The 23,314-nt window shown below is 43.8% G+C and overlaps 2 long non-coding RNA genes across 6 annotated transcripts in view; both read left to right on the top strand.

Annotated features, from left to right (window-relative positions):
• LOC121030975 (uncharacterized) overlaps positions 1-23,314 on the top strand; it is a 76,781-nt gene that overhangs the window by 36,438 nt on the left and 17,029 nt on the right. The gene's annotated exons all lie outside the window — the stretch shown is intronic.
• Positions 12,038-15,670, top strand: LOC121030976 (uncharacterized). Its single transcript, XR_005790492.1, has 2 exons — positions 12,038-12,081; positions 14,324-15,670. It is a non-coding gene; the product is annotated as an uncharacterized LOC121030976 (long non-coding RNA).

Below are 23,314 nucleotides of genomic sequence, written 5' to 3'. Positions count from 1 at the left end.
CGCCCCTCTTCATCAGTTAAATAAAAGCAATAATGGTGGCTTTCCTTCAGGGCTGTGGTGAGGATTGAGAGAGAGCATGCATGGAAACCATTCAACACCGAGCCAGGCACATGTTGAGCTCAGTAAATGTTTAGTATTGTCATGGCTGGTTTTAGAATTACTATTATGTTACTATCCTTACTAAATTCTACAATTTAATAATTTAGGTGAGGGATGAGGGGTTTTTGCCTCTTCCAATCAGTCGTGTGATCCTTGACTTCCACCCCTGGCTTTAAAACAGGAATGGCTTATTTCTGCTCATGTGTTTTGTTTTTGTTTTTTTCTGTTTGTTTGACTATAAAGAGGATAAATCATCATCTGTCCTTCCTTCCCACTCTTTTTCTTATCCATTTGAATACAATAAAACACCTTGCCTAATGTGGGTTTCGCGCTAAGCTACATAGACATCAGAGAAATGTGGTCGCTTGCTCCTGCCATTTGAAATGGGGATTTGGCTACAGTGAATCCCTGCTGATGAGAGAGAGTTCTAGAGGTCTCAGGGCCCTGACTGTTTGGGTCTGAAGGACTCGGGCTCTCGCTACCTCTAGGGGTGATTTCATTTTCGGAGCCTGGGGACTCTGATGGGCTGTTTTTGGTCTGGTGTCAGGGGACTCTGCAGACATCTGCGTGACCTTCCCAAAGGCCTCTTCCTCCCTGATTAGCACGTGCTGGGGTGTAAGGTGAGTGTCATCTCAGTCCTCCCTGGCCTTTGTCAGCTAGCTGCATGGATGCTGGGAGCCTCCGGCTGAAACGGAGAGGTGGCCAGGAAACAAAGGTCTGACAATAGACGGGGCAAGGTCAGTAGTGAAGCTGCAAGGCTGAAATCATAATGTGTGCACCGGGATCTTTTTGGCTTAAGTGACCTGTGGTTGCCATATCACTTCATTTTGTTTTTATGAATATATTTCTTTACTTACAGAGTGATTTCACATTGAGTAGAAAAATTCAGTCTTTTCCTCCCTGTGTTTTCCTTTACTGTTACGTGCCTATCACATTTGCGATGCCTCTGACACATCGATCACCAGATATGTGACCCCCACCAAGCAATTCTCTGACACCAGTGGGTGTTCTACAGTTCGACTTAATTCTGACATTACTTACCTGGAATTAGGGTCAGATCCCACAGGTCAACAGTTTGGTCAGGAAACGCAGATTGTAGGTCCCCAGGCTACCCACAACTTCTATCCAATTGACCATTGAAGTTCTTATGGCCTCTTCCTCAGGTTTGATTAGTTTTACTAGAGCGGTTCACAGAACTCAGGGAAACACTTATGCTTAGCAGTTTATTGAAGGATCTGATGAAGGAAACAGGTGAAGAGCCGGGTGAAGAGATACATAAGGTAAGGTCTGGGAGGGTCCCAAGCTTGTGTCCCCATGGAGTTGGGGTGTGTCACCCTCCAGTACATGGATGCGTTCACTAGCCTCGAAGCTGCCTGAACCCCATTACATGGGGATTTCATGATGATTTCATGAGACACGATCAGTGATTAGCTACATTTCTAGCCCTTCTCCCTCCTCAAGAGAATGGAGGGTGGGGGGGTGTGGAGCTGAAAATTCCAAGCTTCTAATCATGGCCTAGTCTCTCCTGTGACTACCTTTCATCCAGGAGACATCCAGGAGCCCACCCGGATTCACCTTATTAGAACACAAGACATCCCTATCACCTAGGAAGTTACAAAGGACCTCTGTGCCAGTAATTGGGGGGCAGAGGCCAATATGTATTTTCCATTACCTTACATGCACACATCAACTGGTATGATCGTCACAATGACCTTATTTATTTATTTATTTTAATATCAAATTTATTGTCAAATTGGTTTCCATACAACACCCAGTGCTCATCCCAACAGGTGCCCTCCTCAATGCCCATCACCCGCTTTCCCTTCCCTCCCACCCCCCATCAACCCTCAGTGTATTCTCAGTTTTTAAGAGTCTCTTATGGTTTGCCTCCCTCCATCTCTAACTTTATTTTTTTCTTTCCCCTCCCCCATGGGTTCCTGTCAAGTTTCTCAGGATCCACATAAGAGTGAAAACATATGGTATCTGTCTTTCTCTGTATGACTTATTTCACTTAGCTTAACGCTCTCCAGTTCCATCCACGTTGCTACAAAGGGCCATATTTCATTCTTTCTCATTGCCACGTAGTATTTCATTGTGTATATAAACCACAATTTCTTTATCCATTCATCAGTTGATGGACATTTAGGCTCTTTCCATAATTTGGCTATTGTGGAAAGTGCTGCTATAAACATTGGGGGTACAAGTGCCCCTATGCATCAGCACTTCTGTATCCCTTGGGCAAATTCCTAGCAGTGCTATTGCTGGGTCGTAGGGTAGATCTATTTTTAATTTTTTGAGGAACCTCCACACTGTGTTCCAGAGCAGCTGCACCAGTTTGCATTCCCACCAACAGTGCAACAACAACCTTTTGAAGCAGGCAGGGGCAGTCTTGGCTCCTATGTAACAAAGAGGAAAATGGAGACTTTCCCTAATAAGTCTTCCTAATTAGGTGGCTCCTGGCTCCCGTTCCAAGTTTAGAGTGTTTTTGGCTGGGCTGACTTTATTGCTAGGTAAAGACAATGGTGTGGCTTGAGGTCCATTGGGACAATCTCCAGGCACCAAATTACTTCTACTTTTCTGTAGTGATTTTCTGAAATTCTATCATTTTGAGTCAATCGTACCTTTGATTGAGCCAGTGTCTCTCCAAGCCCTCTCTTTCAAAATGCAAAGACTCCCTAGCAGGGGGAGATAAGTCATAAATGGCAAATCAGTTTGTCCAATTAATTTCTCTCTTGGCAGCCAGCTGAGACTCGGGTGGTTAAGGATGGAAATGTCGATGGCAGATGGGAGAAGGAACCTCTGGAGTTCGAAGCCCTGTCTGAGAAGAACAGACCTCAGAGAGTGTATTGGTTTTCTATTGCTCTGTAAGAATGACCACAACTTGGTAGCTTAAAATAACACACATTTATCATCTTGCAGCTTCTGTAAGTTAAGAGTCAGGTCATGGCTTAGCTGGGTCCTCTGCCTAAGGTCTCACAAAAGTCCAAGCAAAATGCTGGCTGCGCTGCATTCTTTTCTGGAATTTTGGATCTTTGTCCAAGCTTACAGAGTTTGTTGGCAGAATTCGGTTCCTTGGACCTAGGCCTGAGACCCTCACTTCCTAGAGACTGCCTGTAGTGCCCTGCGCTGTGGCCCCCTCCACAGGCAGTTCACAGCACAGCAACTTGCTTCTTCAAGACCAACCACAGATTTTCTCTCTTGAGTCTCTGAGACAGAGTGTTATACAGCGTAAGGCCACCATGGGAGTGGCATTTTGAGATTTCACCTGAAAATCTGGATCTTGTTGGGCCCACGTTCTCACTGGGAGACAGCTGGTTGGTGAGTAGCAGGTGCCCGCTTGGACATGGAAGGACTCTTTGGTTTCCCAGACTCCTTGCCTTCCTCCGATGCTGCACTCACCCCACCACAATCTGTTCTAGTCCTTCCCTGTGCCCTCCTGTCTATTGTGGGCTTTTGAGTTTGTGACCCGGGATTACGTTCTGAAGAGGCTGAGGAAATGTATGACTCCGGGAAATGGAATAAAGAGGCTGTGACTCAAGACGGGGGTGGGGCTGCAGCAAACATGGCTCCACACCTCCTCCTGTGTCTAATTATAGCATCAAGGCGGTGGGACTGAACAAATCTGGGGTCCTTTCTTGGCTCTGTACTCACACATATGGATGTCAGTCTATGATTTAGTCTCTTTGAGCCTCAGTTTCCTCATCTGGAAATCCTCCCTTCCCCCAGAACTGCTGATTCAAATCGGGTTGGATTGGGGCCAAAGAATCTGTAATTTTGACAGGTGCCCAAGGTGACCCAGTGGTCGGGCCACTTTGGGTGATGAGTCCATTCACAACCGGACATTAGCCGGCAGCTGTGGGCTTGGGAAATAGGAGCCTTTTTTTTTTTTTTTTTTTTTTTTTTTTTTGAGAAAGTCATTGACAGTTGGGGCTTACCCTAAGCTGGCTAGAACTCGGGGAAAGACTTCAGTTCCAGACAGAATATTCCATGGAAAAAATATTGAGAAGTTAAGAATCTGGGAAGGTGGATACAGTTGCCTGCTGGATCACTGTGAGGACTGGAAATTTGTGTCTTATGTCTCACAGTAGTTTCTAAACCACTGATGGGGCAGGGCTACCCAGCAGCAGAAAGCAGGGACTCAGTAAATGTTGGTTGAATAAGTGAATCAATAAAAAGTAAACATTTGCCAGGATCCACCAGTCGGCATTCTCTCAGTGTGAACCTCTCCGAAAACACTCAGAGAAGTTCTCTTCTGTCTCTCAACAAGCTCCTTCTATTGAACTGAGTGCAATCTATAGAGAGATTATAGTTAAGGAGGGCCCCAATTTGGAGACAATCTTTTATTTCCAAGCCAAGAACAAATCAAGTGCCTCCAATGTCCTGGGTTGAAAATGCAAAGCTCTAATTTGTCAATGAAAAAGAAATCCTTTTGGTTTCTGAGTTTCACATTCTGGAACATATTTTCCCAACCAAGAGGAATTTCTAGTAACTAACAGGTGCAGAGAGCCTCCATTGTAGGCAAACTTGGGTTCTATCATTTCAGGATCATGTTTGAAAATAGAAGGGAGTTTCAAGTAGTCTGATACAAATGCTGATTGTTACAAAGCTTTGTGGTTAAGAGAACATGAGATTTATCAAACTGCGCACTTTAATATTGGGCAGTCTCTTGTTTGTCAATCATTTCTCAATAAAGCCATAAAAACAAAAAGACATGAAGTGTAGAAGGGCACATATGCATTATGAAGTCCTGTTTAGGCTAAGTCTTTGCTTCCCTTAAAATATATTTTGGTCAATTAATTCATATATTTTTGGTCCTGTCTCTGTTTAACACACAACATTGGTTTGGTTTAATAACCCAAGAGAGCCTTTAAATATTTCATAGCTGATGGTCCTGATGAAAACTTAACTCATACCAAAGTTATTTTTTATTTATGGGCTTCTGAGGGCATCCATGGTGCTCCACGAAGCATGAGAAAGACAAGTTTATGCTCTGGGCCTTCTGTGAGTACTTAGCATTTAGAAAGCAGTGACACGTATGAGCGTGAGTGGCTTTGTGAGTTATTTGGGGTGATAGCCTCCTGGGAGGAACGACATGCTGTCCTGCTTGGAGCAAAATGATTACACAGGTATGGTCACCAGTCATTGCATTTGGAGTCATTTTTCTACAAGTGGTGATGAGCATTTAAGGGACAGAAGAATTGGGGAGGGGAGATGGGGAAAGGAAAGGCATTTGAAATGAGGGAAACAGCGTGACCAAGGCACAAAGGTGCTGTGTCTGGTGTATTTATGGACGCATTTGGGGAACAGAATCTAATGAGGCTGGTGAGCATGGATCATGAAGGCTGGATTATGAAGGCTCTGGAGAGGGAGGCCGCAGAATTTTAGCAAATGGAAATAGAAGGTTTTCTATTGAAGGTTTCTGAGTACACAAATGCTATAATAGTTTAAATGTTTTAATTGAAGATTCTTGTATATAGATAATGGTATAAGTGCTCTTGTATACATTGACCCATAGCAACCCTGTGATGTAAACACTCTTTTCAGTGTCTCATTTTTTAAGTGAGGAAACTTGGGCACAGGAAAGTGGTTGACATAGGATTTGAACCCAGGCTACTTGGCTCTAGAGCAAATGCATTTATTTTATTTTATTTTTTATTTTTTTTAAAGTTTTTTTTTTTAATTTTTTTTTCAATGTTTATTTATTTTTGGGACAGAGAGAGACAGAGAATGAACGGGGGAGGGGCAGAGAGAGAGGGAGACACAGAATCGGAAACAGGCTCCAGGCTCTGAGCCATCAGCCCAGAGCCCGACGCGGGGCTCGAACTCACGGACCGCGAGATCGTGACAGCTGAAGTCGGACGCTTAACCGACTGCGCCACCCAGGCGCCCCTAGAGCAAATGCATTTAATCAGTAGTGTGTTTAGGACTCCTATAGTGATAAGTCGTATATAAGGAAGGTTAATCTGGTGGTGATATCCAGGGTTAATTGGAAGGAAAAGACTCCTGGTGGTGAGCAATCCAGTTAGGAGGCTATGGCAATAATCTGAGGCATACCAGAAGCCGTTCACATCTTTGCTTCTGGCCGCCCCTCCATCACCTGACTTCATCCGTCCCTACTAGTCCCATGCCGATTCCAGGCACCGTTATTTTCTGCCTCCGCTTCGCTCTTCCGCAATCCATTCTCCACTCTGCAGCCAGAGGATCTTTGTAAAGAGCGAATCCGAACAGATTGCTCCTTTGATTAAACTTTCCTTGTAAAGTCTCTTTCCTTCAGGAGCTGGCTCTCATTTGCTTCTCCAGCCCCATTTCCAGGCACCTGCGTCCTTTCGCACCAGTAAATGTCAGCTGTTATTATTACCCCGCCACAACCCACTTATCACACCATTGTATTTGCTGAATGAAGAAAGTCAGTGAGTGGGAAGAGAGATTAAGAGATGGATGTGAGTAAGAGGCAGATGTCTGGCTTTAACACTTCCTCTCCACCTATGGGCCTGAAGCAAAGAAATCCAGAGGAAAAGGATCTACCTTTCTATTCCGAGGCCTTGGCAATCTGGCCTTCCAGATCTCGTCCTGCAAATGCTGTCCTTTTTAGCAGCGCCCTCTTGGGAGTGGGGGGGGGGGGTGGTTCTGTTTCCAGCCCTGCATCCTGTGCATCTCCCTGGTCTCCTGGCTCCCCTGCCCGGGAGCTTGGGGCCTGGCCATGCTCACTGCCTGCAGCTCCAGCTGTAGGAAGCTGGCCTCGGAGCCCCCTCCCCTCTGCTGCCCTGGGAAGGGAATTCACCTCATTTCAAGGGAAAAGGGGAGGATGATTCAAAGATGAGTAGATAGTTTCAAGATGGTTGACTCAGAGAATGATTAAGAGGAGAAAGCCAGAGGGGTACAGAAGGAGGACAGAGGCTGGGCGGGTGAAGGGCGGGGGGGGGGGGGCCTCTGCCGGCCGGCCACGGGGCTGGGCTTCAACCCCGTGCCTGACCTCAGGCACACCACCCAATCACCCACAGCCTCAGCCCGCTCTCTCCCTCGCTGGGGCCAATGACAGTAGCTGCTTTACGGGAGTATCAAGGAGATCAAAGAAAAAGTGGCCCTCAGGCACTTAGCATGACGGCCCAGGGCAGGAAGCACCCTCTAAAAGTCAGCTGGCATTACTTTAAGTGGGCAGTGAGAACAAAAGTGTGTGCTCTATCCAAGCGACTTCTCAATTTTTGGGTCTCAGGAGGGCTCCTTGACACTCTTAAATATTACTGAGGACTTCAAAGAGCTTTTGTTTATATGTATATCTTGTGATATTTATTTACATTAGAAATTAATACCAAAATGGTTAAAATATTTATTAATTCATGTAAGAACGATAACAAACCCATTATGGTACCGTATTTTTTAAAAATGAGAAATCATCATCTTTGCCAAGGTAAAAGTCCTTAGAAAAGTGACGTTGCTTTAGACTGTTGCCAACCTCCTTAATGTCTGGCTTCAGAGAGGACAGCTGGGTGATCACGCAGTCTGCTGCACCTGTGCCTGTCATGGTGCCTCTGGAGAATTCCATGTGCACTTGTGAGAGACTGGGAGTGAACGAGGCACATAACGTCTTGGTGCTCTTAGGAAATAGTTGTGGCCCCAACGACTGGCTGAAGGGGTCTCAGGTGCCTTTCAGGGTTCCCGGAACACACTTTGAGAACCGCTGACCTAAAAGAGAATTTTGAAAAAAATCCTTTTTCAGTTTGTGAGAAAAGATCGTGCCCAAAATGAGATTACACGTCACGTCCATCACGTGGGCAAAAAACGAAGGAGTCTGGCAATACCAGGTGTGTCTGAGGTTGTGAAACATCAGGAAGTCCCAGCCACTGCTGGGATGCTCCTTGTGCAACCGCTATTGGACGTTATCATCTGCTCTGTTCGTGCTGTACCACTCAGCTGTTCCACTTCTGAGAACTGAGGGACAGACTATGGTATCTTTATGTAATAGAATACTAGACTTAAATACCACAATGAAAGGAACGGGCATAGAACATGGAACATGGTTGGCCCTTTGGTGTGGTTTTTGGACTGTGCAGATCCACTTATGTGCAGATTTGTTTCAATAAATACGGTACAGTACTGTAACTGCATTTTCTCTTCCTTATGGTTTTCTTGGTAACATTTTTTTCTCTAGCTTACTTTATTGCAAGAATGCAGTATATAATGCATGTAACATACAAAATATGTGTTAATCTACTGTTTGTGTTAGGTAAGTCTTCCGGTCCATGGCAGGCTATTAGCAGTTACATTCTGGGGGAGTCAAATGTATCCACAGATTTTCAACGGTGCGGGGCATCCACACCCCCGTGGTTGTTCAAGGGTCAACTCTAATAATAGTAATGTGATATATTTACATAATAGAATGCTACAATTGAAGATAAATCCACTAGATTGGGGTGCCTGGGTAGCTCGGTTGGTTGTGTCTTACTCTTGATTTTGGCTCAGGTCAAGACCTCATGGTTTGTGAATTCGAGCCCTGTGTCAGGCTCTGTGCTGACAGTGTGGAGCCTGCCTGGGATCCTCTCTCTCTCTCTTTCTCTCTGCCCCTCCCCTGATCATGCTCCCCCCCACTCTTAAAAAAAATTCATGCACCCCAGTGTTTATAGCAGCACTATTGACAATAGCTAAAGTATGGAAAGAGCCCAAATGTCCATTGACAGATGAATGGAGAAAGAAGATGTAGCATACACACACACACACACACACACACACACACACACACAATGGAGTATTAAATGTGGATAGAACTAGAGTGTATTATGCTAAGTGAAGTTAGTCAGTCAAAGACAAATATCCTATGACTTCACTCACATGTGGAATTTTTTTTTTTTAATTTTTTTTCTACGTTTTTATTTATTTTTGGGACAGAGAGAGACAGAGCATGAACGGGGGAGGGGCAGAGAGAGAGGGAGACACAGAATCGGAAACAGGCTCCAGGCTCCGAGCCATCAGCCCAGAGCCTGACGCGGGGCTCGAACTCCCGGACCGCGAGATCGTGACCTGGCTGATGTCGGACGCTCAACCGACTGCGCCACCCAGGCGCCCCAGGAATTTAAGATACAAAACAGATGAACAGAAGGGAAAGGAAGAAAAAATAATATAAAAACATGGACAGGGACAAAACACAAGAGACTCTTCAATATAGAGAACAAACTGAGGGTTGCTGGAGGGGTTGTGGGTGGGGGTATAGGCTAAATGGGTAAGGGGAAGACACTTGTTGGCATGAGCACAGGGTGTTATATACATAGGGGACAAATCACTGGATTCCACGCCTGACGTCGTTATTGGACTATACGCTAACTAACTTGGGTGTAAATTAAAAAAACACTAATAAATAAAAAAATAAATTCACTAGGGCCATGTTAATATGAATAAATCTCAAAAACAATGTTGAGCAAAAACTAAGTAGCAGAGATGCAAGTCCAGAGTGCCATTTGCATCCAGTTTGAAAATATGCAAACAAACCTATATGTTACTGATGGGTACGTACATGTGTAGTGAAGCTATCGAATCATGCATAGAATGAGAAAGACCAAATTCAGGGAAATGGTCCCACCTGAAGAATAAGGATAGGCAACAAAATCGAGGAGGAGTTTTGGGAGGATTTAACTGTATCTGTAGTGTCTTATTTATCTATTTTTAAAATCTGAATTAAAAAAATAAATTTCTGTTTAAGCAATTATTTGCTGGGAAAGAGTACGGCGAGAAAACGAGCCATGGCAATAAAAATTAACCATCTGGCAAAAGCCTGTGGGCAATGACCAACAAATTCCTCACTCACGTTGACTGTGTGGACAGGGTCCAGTTAGGGGCAACTGAGTTCCAAAGGCTCATTTATAATTGGTTCTTCGACGTTTAGCATGGATTTTCCCATAGAAACAGTTGAGCAAGTTGCCTAAAGGCCTAGACAAGGCTGGTCTGCCCAGCCCACAGAAACCCATGAACTTCGCAAACTGCCTGACCCACGGAAGGAGATGAGCAGGGCTGAGAAGGAGTTCCCTCAGAAAGTTTCCTCTGGCTTGGAGAGCTGGGAACTGATCCTCCCCAGCAGCCTTGGCCTGATCCTCCCTGGACCTCCTTTCCAGCCCAGTTTGGGGGTCAGGGATTCTCACACTTCTGAGCCAGTCAAGGTTGACGAGGTAGGATCCCTATTTGGCAGGACAATCTGGAGTATGTGTTTCTGGGGGTGGATGGCCTTGGGGCCAGGAGATATGGGAAGGCCAACCTACAAGTGCAAACCTTTGAGTTGAGACCACTCTTTATCCTCGTCAGCTTTAGAGTCATCTCTCACTGACTTTCTGCCAAGACCTTTTTTATTTCCTCTTTCACTGCCACCCTGGTTGTTTCAGACCCAAGATTCTCTCCTCTGTTCCATGGAGGAAAAAGCCTCTTGGGGCTTGCTATACAGTCAACATTCTGCTGCTGGTGACTCCAGAATTTCCTTATAGGAGGGCTGAGGGGTGCTGGTTTGGTTGGAAGGAAGGGTTTGAAGTTGTATTTATGCACCATTTTTTTTATTTTTATTATTTTTTTTAATGTTTATTTATTTTTGGGACAGAGAGAGACAGAGCATGAACGGGGGAGGGTCAGAGAGAGGGAGACACAGAATCCGAAGCAGGCTCCAGGCTCTGAGCTGTCAGCACAGAGCCTGACGCGGGGCTCAAAGTCGGACGCTTAACCAACTGAGCCACCCAGGCACCCCTATGTACCATTTTAGACAAGATGGAGGCAACACCGGTTGTCCCTAGTCAATAGGGTGGGGGCTAATGGAGAGACGAAGGCTGAGGCCAAGATACTGCCCCCAAGCCCCAGTCTTCTTAACCAACTCAATGGAAGTCAATTCTCTTCCCTCTTTTCAGTGTCTAAAGCGAGAACTCTGCTTGGGGGTTTGGGGGAAAAGGGAGAGACTAAAAATAAAAGATGACGGGAAAGTAAAGAATTCTCTAAGAGGAGCGCCTGGCTGGCTCAGTCAGGCTGAGTCACAACTCTTGATCTCAAGATTATGCATTTGAGCCCCATATTGGGAACCTACTTAAAAAAAAAAAAAAGCCTACTTAAATTAAAAAAAAAATCTCTCTAATAGAGTCTCATATGTGTTGGCCTTGATATTCATTGAAACGTATGTCTAGTTCATTGGAAGTACATTTCTATATTACAAGCTTTTATCAATAGCAATAGCATATAAAAAAAGATACTATCCATCATTCCAACCTAAGTGCTCTCATTTTTGGACATTCCCTTTCAGTCCTTACTACATGTTTGTATGGCTGTAGATTATAGGGGCACAGACTTTTTATCTTAGCATTCTTACTAATGAATACACGTTTCTCTATGCTCCTATGTACCTGTCACATTTACTTACTTACAGCAAAACCTTGGATTGTGAGTATCTTGTTCTGTGAGTGTTCCGCAAAAGGAGCAAACATTTCTCATAAATTTTAACTTGATAAACGAGCGATGATTTGCAATACGAGTAGTACGTGATGTCAAATGTCACATGATCACAACTGGGCCATGGTTCTCTCTCCCTTTCTCTCTGCCTCTCTCTGTCTGTAGGATTGTGGGTGATCGTCTCCCAGGCTCAGATGCTTGGTCTCAGGCCACAGTGTTTGGCTGAAATCAGTGATTTTTCAGAACGTTGGGAGGTGCCCACAACCAGCACTAGGGTATTTTCGGTCACTTCAAAGCACCTACATACAGTCCTTTGCTTGTCCATACAAGAGTAAGCTTAGGAATGCCTTGCTTCATTCTAGGTCAGGCTGCCTGCAGATAGAGACCCTTTCTTCTGCTCCTTATTGCCAGTTACATTCAATATAGTATATGACAAGTTTATTAATACTGTGCTACAAAAAAGATTCCATTCAGCCAACAGATAGCAGTGATTCCGTTAGTGATAGTGAAAGTTGCCCTACACAATAACTCTCCTCTCTCTTGTCTCCCTCCCACCAGCCACGAAGGTTTTCAAAAGTAAGTTCAGATTAATTTATTTTTCTTTAAACTTTGTATTTTCTTCATTATTTTGTATTATATTACAGCATTATAACCATTTTTATATGAATATTTTTGGGGTGTGGGACGAATCATCTGAGTTTCCATTATTTCTTATGGGGAAATTTGCTTTGATATACAAGGGCTTTGGATTACAAGCATGTTTCTGGAACGAATTATTCTTGCAAACCAAGGTCTTACTGTGTTTTTCTTTTGGAAGCTGTTCCATTCCCCCCCACCCCCACCAGATTTACTAAGATATAATTGACACATAACATTGTGTAAGTTTTAGGGGTCAACACGATGATTTGACATACATATATATATTGGGAAATGATCACTACAATATGTTTGGTTAACATCAATATTTTTTTCTTGTGATGAGGACTTTTAAGATCTACTCTCTTAGAAACTTTCAAATATATAATACAGTAGTCCCCATGCTGTACATTACGTCCCCAGGATGTACATATCTTATACGTGGATGTTTGTACCTTTGACTACCTTCATCCATTCGCCCCACCCCTCACTCCACGACTCTGGTAACCGCCAATCTGTTGTTCTCTCTAAGTTGTTTCTTTTTTGTTGTTGTTGTTAAGATTCCACAGACACACACTTTTTTTTTTTCTCAATGCCTAGTAATACTTCGTTGAGTAGATATTAATGGATTGAAGAAAAGGTACCTGAGTTCTAACTCAGGGAGAACATTAAGACCTCATAGAATTAACTAAAGGAGTAAAGGAGGCAATGGATGTAACATATTTACAATAGCATCTTAAAAGAATAAAGGCTAACTGCATGTTGGCTGTTTTTACCTATAACCATATCTTCACCTTTGTTCTTTTAAAAAGCCCCACCCATTTAAGGGAAGTCAGCCTCTCCAGGGACACCCTACTACGTCTCCCCCCCACCCCCCACATTTAGAGACCAAGGTTCACACGGGTGATAATTCTGGATCTCAGCCTAGCAAAAGGACCTAAGTAGCTTCATTTCCATTTCAAGAAAACACCTCAATTCACTTCACCTTCCCTCTTCACCACGTAAGAGTTACTTTGGTGAGGGGAAACCTGGGTGGAGACCAGAGCAGGGGCTCTGGGAGGAGGCAGTTGGAAAAATCTTGGGACTATGCGTTCATGCTACAACAAATATTTTTTAAACAACCGGTTTTTTGAGCCAGTCACTGAGCAAGGCTGCTAGGCCCTGGAAATATAGATGAAAGATGTTTTTTGCTCTCAAGCTGCTCCCTGTGTAGAAACGTGTGAAATGAGGAAAGAGTGCAGGAGAAGAATGCACAGCTTAAGAGGTCAGGGGGCTGCCTAGCCCACACCGGCTGATGCTCCAGCTGAGCTGGGTACGGTTCCTCGAGGAATTGGTCCATTTAGGCAATTACGCTACATTTGAAAATGCAGGAACCAGACCACGAAGGACTTGTGCGCTGTGTGTGGTAGGAGGCTTCTCTTCCCTCCCCCAGCAGGCCATGGAAGAAACTATAAGGGACAGAAGGAGTGAAGGATGAAGGTTTACCCCTTTGTCCTCCCCCACATTTTCCTTGTTTCTCCTCGACTGCCCCCACAGAATTGTCCTGCAATAGCACACGGGTTATAGTTAGGGAGGAGAAGGGAGAGGAGAGCCAGGAGGAAGAAGTGCCTAAGAACACAGGTAGAGGAAAGGGGAGTTTTGGAGAGAACTGGGTGGCGTAGTCCTCTGTACTTAGGGGCTGTACAAAGAGTAGCCAGAGACTGCCAGAGAGAATAAATTTCCCATACCACAGAGCAATTCGTCTGCCCCACACTTCGTCTCCTAGTTATTTATGAGTTTATGGAACTTGAATAAAGACCAGGCAAGTTTTTCTGAGTTTGCTTCTTCATTTACTACGTCTATGTTGGACTATTTTTTCCTATGACCAAGTTCAAACTTAGGTTGACGGACTAATTGAAAGCTGGGGAGGACTCACGTTGGCGGTAAATAAAGCAGCCATTCTGATAAATTCCTAATCTCAGGCCAAGTTTTCTCTCAACAACGAGGCACTTAAGTACAGTGAGATGGTGTTTTTACCTGAGATATAGAGTTTACCTGGGGATATATTGACATTAACTTCGTAAAGTTTTTTTATCGTTACCTTTACGTTTCTAATTTTTTAACTTCTGTGAAGTTGAAAATATATATAATATTTTAACAAGTACTGAGCTGGACTTAAATATTTTTTCTTTTGCTATTTGAGGTTATTGGGGCTGGGCGGTGAGCAGAAGACTATTTGAACATCGGAAAGAGCATGCTGATTCCTTTAGCAATACTTTTGAACAGTCTCTTAAGGGCCTCCTTAGAAGTTCTATGAAGACTTTAGTGGAACAGCTACCATTCAGGAGTGATAAAGATATCAACGCTAAGAATACACTACGTAACGTTGCAAACCCACTATGGTCTAGAAGATCCTGTATGTCATGCTAGGAGTTTATTTTGGAGCAAAGAATGGAAATTAAAATCAACTGGAGAAGCCAAGTAGGAAATCATTCAAAACCTCATATTGAAGAGACCTTAGGAGGAAAATAGCATGAGCAGTGATTTCATCAAAATGAGGTGTAAAAAATAAACAGATGGGGGGACATGGCAGGAAAAAAAAATTATAACAAATCTGTTTTTCTTTCCAGATACTTTCCCCAAATAGCTAAACCTGTAAAAGTTACATAATGCACGATTAGTAATGCTTCGTTGTACCCCTTTTGGTTTTTTCCCCCCTTTTTCTCATATGTCTACCTGTGATCATGTAGGCGGAATCAGAAGACACGTACTCCTCAAAACCAGGAAAAGGAGAGAAAGTTCAGACCCAGTAAGCCATCCCCGTCAGTTAGGATTTAGTTCACCTGCACGGAAGAGAGACCTGGTTTCTTCAGCTTACACAAAGAACACTGGCGTTGTCCTCACAGGACAAAGAATCTGGGCGGGCGGTCCAAAGCAGGTGCTGGTGCCTGAGGAAGTCACTGAGGACCTGGGCTCCTTCCAGTCACCGTGGTTTCACCACCAGGCATTGTGTTTATGCTCTAGCAAGTTAAACAAGGAGGAAGTGCAGAGTGGAAGGCAGAGGCCCGCGCCCCTGCCCCAGACGGTCCCCTGGAAGCCCCGCCCTGTGATTCTTGCTTTCATTAGCAATCAGCCAGCACTGATTTCCACGGTCACCTCTATCCATAAGGGAATCTGGGAGAGGGGAGGGGTACTTTGCCAACCCCAACAAAATTGAGTTCTTTTGATAATGAAGAAGGGGGGTATGCTTCTATTCCTGATTTTAAAAGTATTTACTTTACCCCGTTTGCCATTAAATGGAAGTTGAGGTTAATCTATTTCTCTCATGACCTTTCATCTTCCGATGCCTCTGATAGTAGACATTCAACAAATAAATGTGGGTTGATTGATAGATTGATTGACTCATTATACTAGTAATTGCCAGGCATACTTCATGTCAGTATACTAGGATATTTACAAACAAAATATATGTTCCTGCACTCAAGGGGCTTATCGGTGCAATTTCAGGCATTCATGTACATAAAGTAATTAGAGAACAATCTCGCTGGTACAAAGGGTATATTATCTTCATTTGTGTGTGTGTGTGTGTGTGTGTGTGCGCGCGCGCGTGTTTATTTACTTATAATGTTAATGTATCTGTTGAATAGGACTTGGTTCCAGGGGTGTTTTCGTTAAATTGTTTGCTTAAATATGATCAGTCCTGCCGAAAAACATAATAGCAGCCTTAGACACTTGGATTCTCACTGCATCATCACTTGTGGGATGGTCACACAGCCTTTCTACTTCTCAGTCTCTGTATAAAATATAGAATGCGGTAATAGCTATCCGGTATAGGTATTGGGTGAGTGAGTGCCGACGTAAGACAGTGAAGGACGTGCACGGGCTCATAAATCAGACTATCCAGAATCTTTTTCCATGTCTGTCATTTACTAGCTTGTAACCAGGGATATATGCCTCAGTTTCCCTATCCATAAAGTGGGTGATGGTGGTCCAAACTACAGAGAGCTGATGTGGAGATTAAGTGAGTTAATATATGCTGAGTATTTAGAAAGAACTTGGCATGTAGTAAACAATAAAAGGTAGGTATGATTATATAATTTTTCTTTTTTTTTAAGTTTACTTATTTATTTAGAGAGAGAACGGGCATGCGAGCAAGGGAGGGGCAGAGAGGGAATGCCAAGCAGGGTCTGCACTGTCAGCATGGAGCCTGCGGCGGGGTTCGAAGTCACAAACCATGAGATCATGATCTGAGCCGAAATCGAGAGTCAGATGCCCAGCTGACTGAGCCACCCAGTCGCCTGTATTATATAATATTTCCAATTATTTATCTAAAAGTAAAATAGACTCCATCTGGAAGTATGGGCTTGCTTTTCTCCTATGCACCTTTTCATGGGTGCTTCCTGGTTATTTCCTCTCCCTCCTCTTCCTCCTCCCTCTCCTCCCCCTCCTCCTCCGTGCATGTTCAGCCTGTGTCTGCTTTGACATCTTTGACTGGGTCCGAGGGGGACATCGGGAGCAGCTAAGATGGCTTTGAAGGCTGGAGAAGCAGCTCTGAGAGCTGAGTGACCCTGAGCCAGTGTGATGGGCTCTTGAGCTGGGTGCCAACCAAAGTAAGGCAATGGGACCTTCCGGGAAAGATGCTGACTTCAGCTGTCACTCATGTCCGCTTTGGGATTCTCCCGAGGTCTCTTGACCCTACCCTGCCGTGGTTTGAAGTAGATTTTATTAGGCTTTCATTAACCCTCACGTCTGTCTTTTTTTCTCGTTGTCTGACGTCTAAGCGGCTACATGAGAGCCAGTGCTGCGCACTCGGCCGGCATTCTGCCCAGCCCTCCCTTGAACACGCATTTCTCTCGCACCAAATCCCAAAAGTGAGGTCAGGGGTTTAGAGGCCCAACTCAGCTTGTTCATCAACACAGCAACGAGGCTATTTTTGTGTTCTTCCCCTTCTTCAATTTCCTTTTGAACCGGAATTGTAAATAAGATGCTCTGTGACCCATGGGTCAAAAAGGGAATAATCGGGCAAATAAATTTTGATTGTAATGACCATTACGAACATAACGCATTAATAATGAATATCAAGGATTCAGCTCAAAGATGTTAAAGGCAAAGTCTCCGTGAGTCTTTTTTCTCTCTCTCCCTTTTCCCGTTCTTATTCCGTAACTCATCTGTAGGTGGTGATGGGGGTTTTAAAAGCAAGTATAAATTTTCACCCCCCCCCAAATAACTGCTAGTTTTTATCCTGAATAATATCCTTGACTGATGAAACCTGTTTTGTCTTGTACTATTTGCAAACAAGAAACAATAATCTACACTAATAAACAAATATGAGAAGGCATTTAAAATCCCTTTAATTTGCCTAATTAGAGAACTTTCGGGAGAGTGATTTTCAAAGGAAAACAGTTATGGCATTTGTGTCTAAATATACCTTCCTGCTTCTGTTCTACTCCAACCTGAGTGTTTTAAAAATTCTCATGTAGAGCTGATGTTCCTTTGTTGAGGACGCTGTTTTTTGGAATAAGTTTTTTTTTTTAATTCCTTTTTATTTATGCAACCCTGAGCTTCCACGTTTCTTGGTGAGAGTGTTTCTGAGTTTCAAGGGAGTGATGTCTTGTCACAGCATTATCTGATGTTGTGGGTGTGGGTTTTATTTTATTCCAGCAAAGCATTTAGCTCATTCTCTCTCTCATCTTCCTGAGCAAAGAGAAATGTAAACAGTGACAAATCGAGCTCTTCATGACTCTTTCCCGGATTTTTCTTCTGTGGTGTCACCGTCCACAGAGTTCAAATACATTGGGTATTAAGAAGAAATAATTTCATTCGATAGGGAGCAATTGATATTATGAAAAGGAGTAGCAAATATTTTATGAAATACCAACTTATCAGGTAATTTAAATTTGCTGGATATGCAAGGACTCTCCTCTCTTAATTATTAGGCATAAAGTTGATAACCCTCATCCTTGTAACTCCAGAAAGACACTTCTATATGAACTTAGAGCATTTTTCATTTAAGCAAGGCTTCTCAACCCCTTTGCTGCAGGGGTCATCACATTCATTCTTCGCTGTGGGGGTTTGTCTTGTGACCTACAGGATATGTAGGAGCATCCCTGGTCTCTACCCACTAGATGCCAGTAGTGTCCCTCCCCCAGTGTGACATCAAAAACGTGTCCAGATATGGCCAGATGTCCCCTGTCGGAGCGAGGGGGGTGCCATATCTCCCTGAGTTGAGAAGGGCTGGTTTACAGTGATCTTCAATCTGGGAGTGTAGTGACAGTTTCTCTACAAAGGGCAAAATTATTAGAGCATGCTGAGAATCAGAAACCCCACATTGTTGATATGGAAGCCCAGGCACAGAAGTTTATGTGCTCTTGGGGATGAAAGGGGGAATTGGAGATTAAACTTCCCGCAGTGCTTGGATCAGTCTGCCTGATTGCTTCTGATCAGACGAATACTAGGATGGGGAAGGCAGAAAACAGCTAGTTGTCCCTCTGGTTAGTCCAGCCTGCTTGCCAGCTGGCACTATGTTAAAGATACTTCCCAGGAGTTTTCAATGTTTAGGGTTCTAACATTACATATACATGAACTATAAAAAAAAATTTACAAATGGTTTTAGTAGAAATCAATGACTGCTCACGTCCATTAAAATTAAAAATGTAAGAAGTTTTATGTCCTTGCTCCCAACCTTTGTCTTTTTTGTTATTGTTTGTTATATATATGTGTGTGTGTGTGTGTGTGTGTGTGTGTGTGTGTAAATATATATATATATATACACATATATATATATATATATATATATATATATATATATAACACAGCTAACGCACGTTCATTCTAAAAACAGTTAAAGGTAGATATGAGCCAAAGGGGGGAAAAACCATCCCAAATCCCACGCTTAGAGAGAACTAGTATTAACCTCTTGGTGTATATTCTCCAAAGATATGATTGTGTAGCTTCCTTTTTCATAAAGCCCACCCTGAATAACACTTTAATATTTACTTGGTATCTACTGCTGTATCATGGTAATGCTATCTTGGTCTTTATAGGATACATTTCTTCTGTAGACTCAGATGTCTTCTGATTTATGGTTATTGTTGCAAAATCCCAGCGAGGTAGAAGGAACAAGTATTATTATCTCTTATTTATGAAGTATTAAAAGGTAAAGAGGGTTTAAGTGGATTACTTAATGCCACAGAGTTATCAGGGGAAGAAGTTTGAATAAGATTCCAGGTTTTCTGCTTCCTAATTCAATGTGCTTTCCATTAGTCTGTTTTAATTATTTTAAGTATAGATTTATATAAAAACTGTCTTTACCAAAACTTCAGGTGCTTTAGGGATAATTTTTAACCCAGACAATGCCCGAACCCCTTACGGGAAGTTGTAATGATAAAGGGAGCCGGTGGAGGAAAAGCGTACATGAGATGAAAAGAGATATATCAGAATTAGTGCTCATAAACTTGGCCTTCCCCTCCCTCAAACCGGATTGCCATTTAAATGTGCTGAGCCTTGTGGCTGCTCGAGAGTAAGTGTGTGCATCGCAATTCTCTGAACTAGAGCAAAACGGTACATATAACCACAAGGCCAGTAAGGCACAGACACATGTTATAAATCAGTAACATGGGCTGGGTATGCATTAGGGAGGGGTGGTGACTGTGACAAATGGCGGTGTGCATGTTCCCTCCAAAGGGGACAGCCACTCCTCAGCTCTAGTGGGAACATGCACCCAGTGCTGTGAGGCCTCCTGATTTTACGGAAAAATCAAAACTAGGATTTTAATGGAAAACCTCTTGATTAAAAACAAACACTGCCATCCACACCAGTAGATTAGCAAGTCAAGGGTGCCTTGCAGGCCTAGGTATATTCTTGGCACGCTCAAATATTTTTAAAGTTCCATCAGGAACAACAATAGATCTGGTGGGTGAAAATCTGCCTTTCAACTTGGAAATGTTCCTCAAGAGGGAACCTGAGGGTGGCTCGATTTCTTCTTCTTTACAAAATGCTCCCCGATTTTGTCTCCATTCAAGACACCTCCTCTCCTAGGGCTGCTGTCTACCCACTGTCCGCATCACGGCTCCCGCATAGGTGTGCCCTGTCATGGGACAGGGGCTGATGGCACAGGCTTGGAGGCAGCAGGCTTCTGGTTAGTAGTTCTGAGACCTGTCACTCAGTCTAAGAAAATTGCCTTGCAGTGTCTACCCTTGGTTTGATAAATCTTATCTGACAGTCTCCTCCTGGTCTGCAATTTCTCTGAATTTTCAGGTGATCTGTCCCTGCAGGAAACTAGAAGGTGATTTTCCATTCACAGCCATGAACAGTTGTTTTTGCCTAAAAATATATTCATGAACTGATTTGTTTCCTTCAAATATAACAAAACCTTCTCCCCGGAATAGAAGGGGACAGTCATTTCCGTCAGATTGTGTTCAGATTAGAGACATTCAAAAAAAATTTCCTGCTCTGGAGTTCTTCTAAGTTTTCTGTTATGAGAAAAACATTTCTCCCTGAAGAACTGAATTCAGGAGCCCAGCAGCACCATGATTTATTTTTCATTCCCTCCAATGCCCTATAAAACACATGCAAAAATGGCATAAACCAGTTCCAGATATAGATATAAAAATGTGCAGAGAGTATTTTGTTATGTAAGTTAACGTATTATATGCACCTATATGACGGTAAGTGGATGCAAAATTCTTCAAAGTACTTTGGGAGAATAAAGAACACGAAAACGTCCGGGTTTTTTTTCACAGAATCATGTTATGAAGAAGTTGGCCATGAGAGGGCAGCATTGCCCACACAAATCACAGGATGGTTACTAAATTTGAACCTCACAGATACTGTTTTGAGTTTCAAACATCCACCATTTGGTTTCAAACACAAGCAATAATAATAGAAGCAACATCCTTTATGCTGGAAATGTCACAATTTTTTTCAGTAAGACATCTTTATCTTATGGCCTGGGCAGCCATTAGGTCAAGGCTGTTCTGATCTAACAATGGCATTTATCTTTTTTCTCATGTTTCTTTTTTCTTTTCCAGCGGGCCTCTTTCACATTCTGTTCTGTTTCTGTGGTTTGATGACTTCTTTTTAAAAATCACCCTGCTCGGGGCGCCTGGGTGGCGCAGTCGGTTAAGCGTCCGACTTCAGCCAGGTCACGATCTCGCGGTCCGGGAGTTCGAGCCCCGCGTCGGGCTCTGGGCTGATGGCTCGGAGCCTGGAGCCTGTTTCCGATTCTGTGTCTCCCTCTCTCTCTGCCCCTCCCCCGTTCATGCTCTGTCTCTCTCTGTCCCAAAAATAAATAAATGTTGAAAAAAAAATTTAAAAATCACCCTGCTCTTTTAAGATCCTGGCCACATTATTTAACCCCAGGGAGCCTCAGCTTCTCTGTCTGTGAAACTCCCGGGCAGTCTGGGGTGGCGGATAAAACGCGGAGTCTGCTGTGGGCTGACGGTCTTGCGTCTTAGACCCACCTTTCCCCATCCGCGATCGGTGTCTGCCTTGCAGAGCTCTTGTGAGGCTGTACTTCCTAATGGATTTATAAATGCCTGGAACATAGAAAGTGCTCAATAAACATCAAAGGAACAGTGTGTTTTCTTTTAATTGAATGGGTTGACATTTAAAAATCTGGAAAGATTGCATGCAATGTCTTACCAATCCAGTCTCGTTCACGCATGTTACTTGCCTGGCTTTCACGGACGCTCAGGTGTCTGTAGGTCCCTGGGTCCATTCATTATCTTCAGAAAATGCACCCTGGCCTGCGAGGACAGCTGAAGGGAGAAAAACTTCATTTTTGCCCCAGACTGCAGAAGATGATTGCGCCCTGGCCCAACAACGCTGCAGATTCTTTAATCTGAGCGATCCAAAACCCTTAGCGCGGCAATTTATCTAATTTGTTTCTTTTGTCAGATTTCATTCTGAGGTTGAAGCTTTTGAAAGACAAGGAGAGGGCATTTCCTATGCGAAGTTTGGTTTCCTTCCTTCCCGGGTGGCAGGTTGCAAGGTCCGGATTGTCAAACGGGGAGAGGACATCCGGGGTCTGACCGTAGAGCCAAATGTCACTAGGGGCAGACTCAGCAGAGACATCCTTTCTTCTTTTTGCCCATTTGCTTTCTTCAGCCCTCCTACCCTTGTGTGTTCAGGTTTTCTTAGTGTAGTTTTAACCTTGAAAAAAAAAACTGTGTGATTTTTTTTATTTTTTTTTTAAATTTTTTAACGTTTATTTATTTTTGAGACAGAGAGAGACAGAGCATGAATGGGGGAGGGTCAGAGAGAGGGAGACACAGAATCCGAAACAGGCTCCAGGCTCTGAGCTGTCAGCGCAGAGCCCCACGTGGGGCTCGAACTCCTGGAGCACGAGGTCATGACCTGAGCCGAAGTCGGGCCGCTTAACCGACGGAGCCCCCCAGGCGCCCCAAAACTGTGTGATTTCCAAAATAAAGATATAAAGGTTATTTCCTCACGGCAGGAGGCTGGGGAGAAAGCTTTGCCCTCCCCAGGAGCCCGGGGTGGGGAAGGATTTAGTGATCCTCTCATCAACACTTCTAGAACTGCGCTAAGTTACCGAAGGAAAACTGCTCATTTATCTCACCCTTTGCCATGAAATGTTCAGAGACGAGTGTGCTCGTTGGCACCTGCTCTCAAGGTGGCGGCAGACACTCAGAATGGTGTTTCCGTTGAACTTCCTGCCTTTCTGCTCATTGAAAAACACAGCACATCGAGGGGCTGCTGCCAGAACACTCTCCAGCCTATAAATCGGGGCTGGAGGAGATGCTTAATTAAATCAGTTCGGAGGTTACAGGAAGGAAAAGCAAACCTCTCCTCCCAGAGTTGACCTGGTTCAAGGAATGTGGCAGTGAGAGAGAACTTGGAAATGTGTTAGTAGGACTAATGCAAATATACCAGAATCAGGCACTTCCTTGCCAGCCTAACAAAGCAAGAGCATAGGATGCAGCGACGGACGACTCGGGCTTTGACCTTCCAACTTCATTCTGTGTGCAAGAAACACGGGTCTGACGATGACTGGAGAGGCTGAATGGCTGTGTTTCAGTTTACAGCACAAAGGACAGGCTTTCTCTTTTTTTTTTATGTTTTTTTAATTTTATTTTTGAGAGAGAGACAGAGTGTGAGTGGGGGAGGGGCAGAGAGAGAGGGAGACACAGAATCTGAAGCAGGCTCCAGGCCCCGAGCTGTCAGCAAGGGCCGG

This window comes from Herpailurus yagouaroundi, unplaced genomic scaffold, assembly GCF_014898765.1.
Source record: "Herpailurus yagouaroundi ecotype Mexico unplaced genomic scaffold, PumYag 140, whole genome shotgun sequence".
Lineage (NCBI taxonomy): Eukaryota > Metazoa > Chordata > Mammalia > Carnivora > Felidae > Herpailurus > Herpailurus yagouaroundi.
This window is presented reverse-complemented; position numbering and strand designations above follow the sequence as displayed.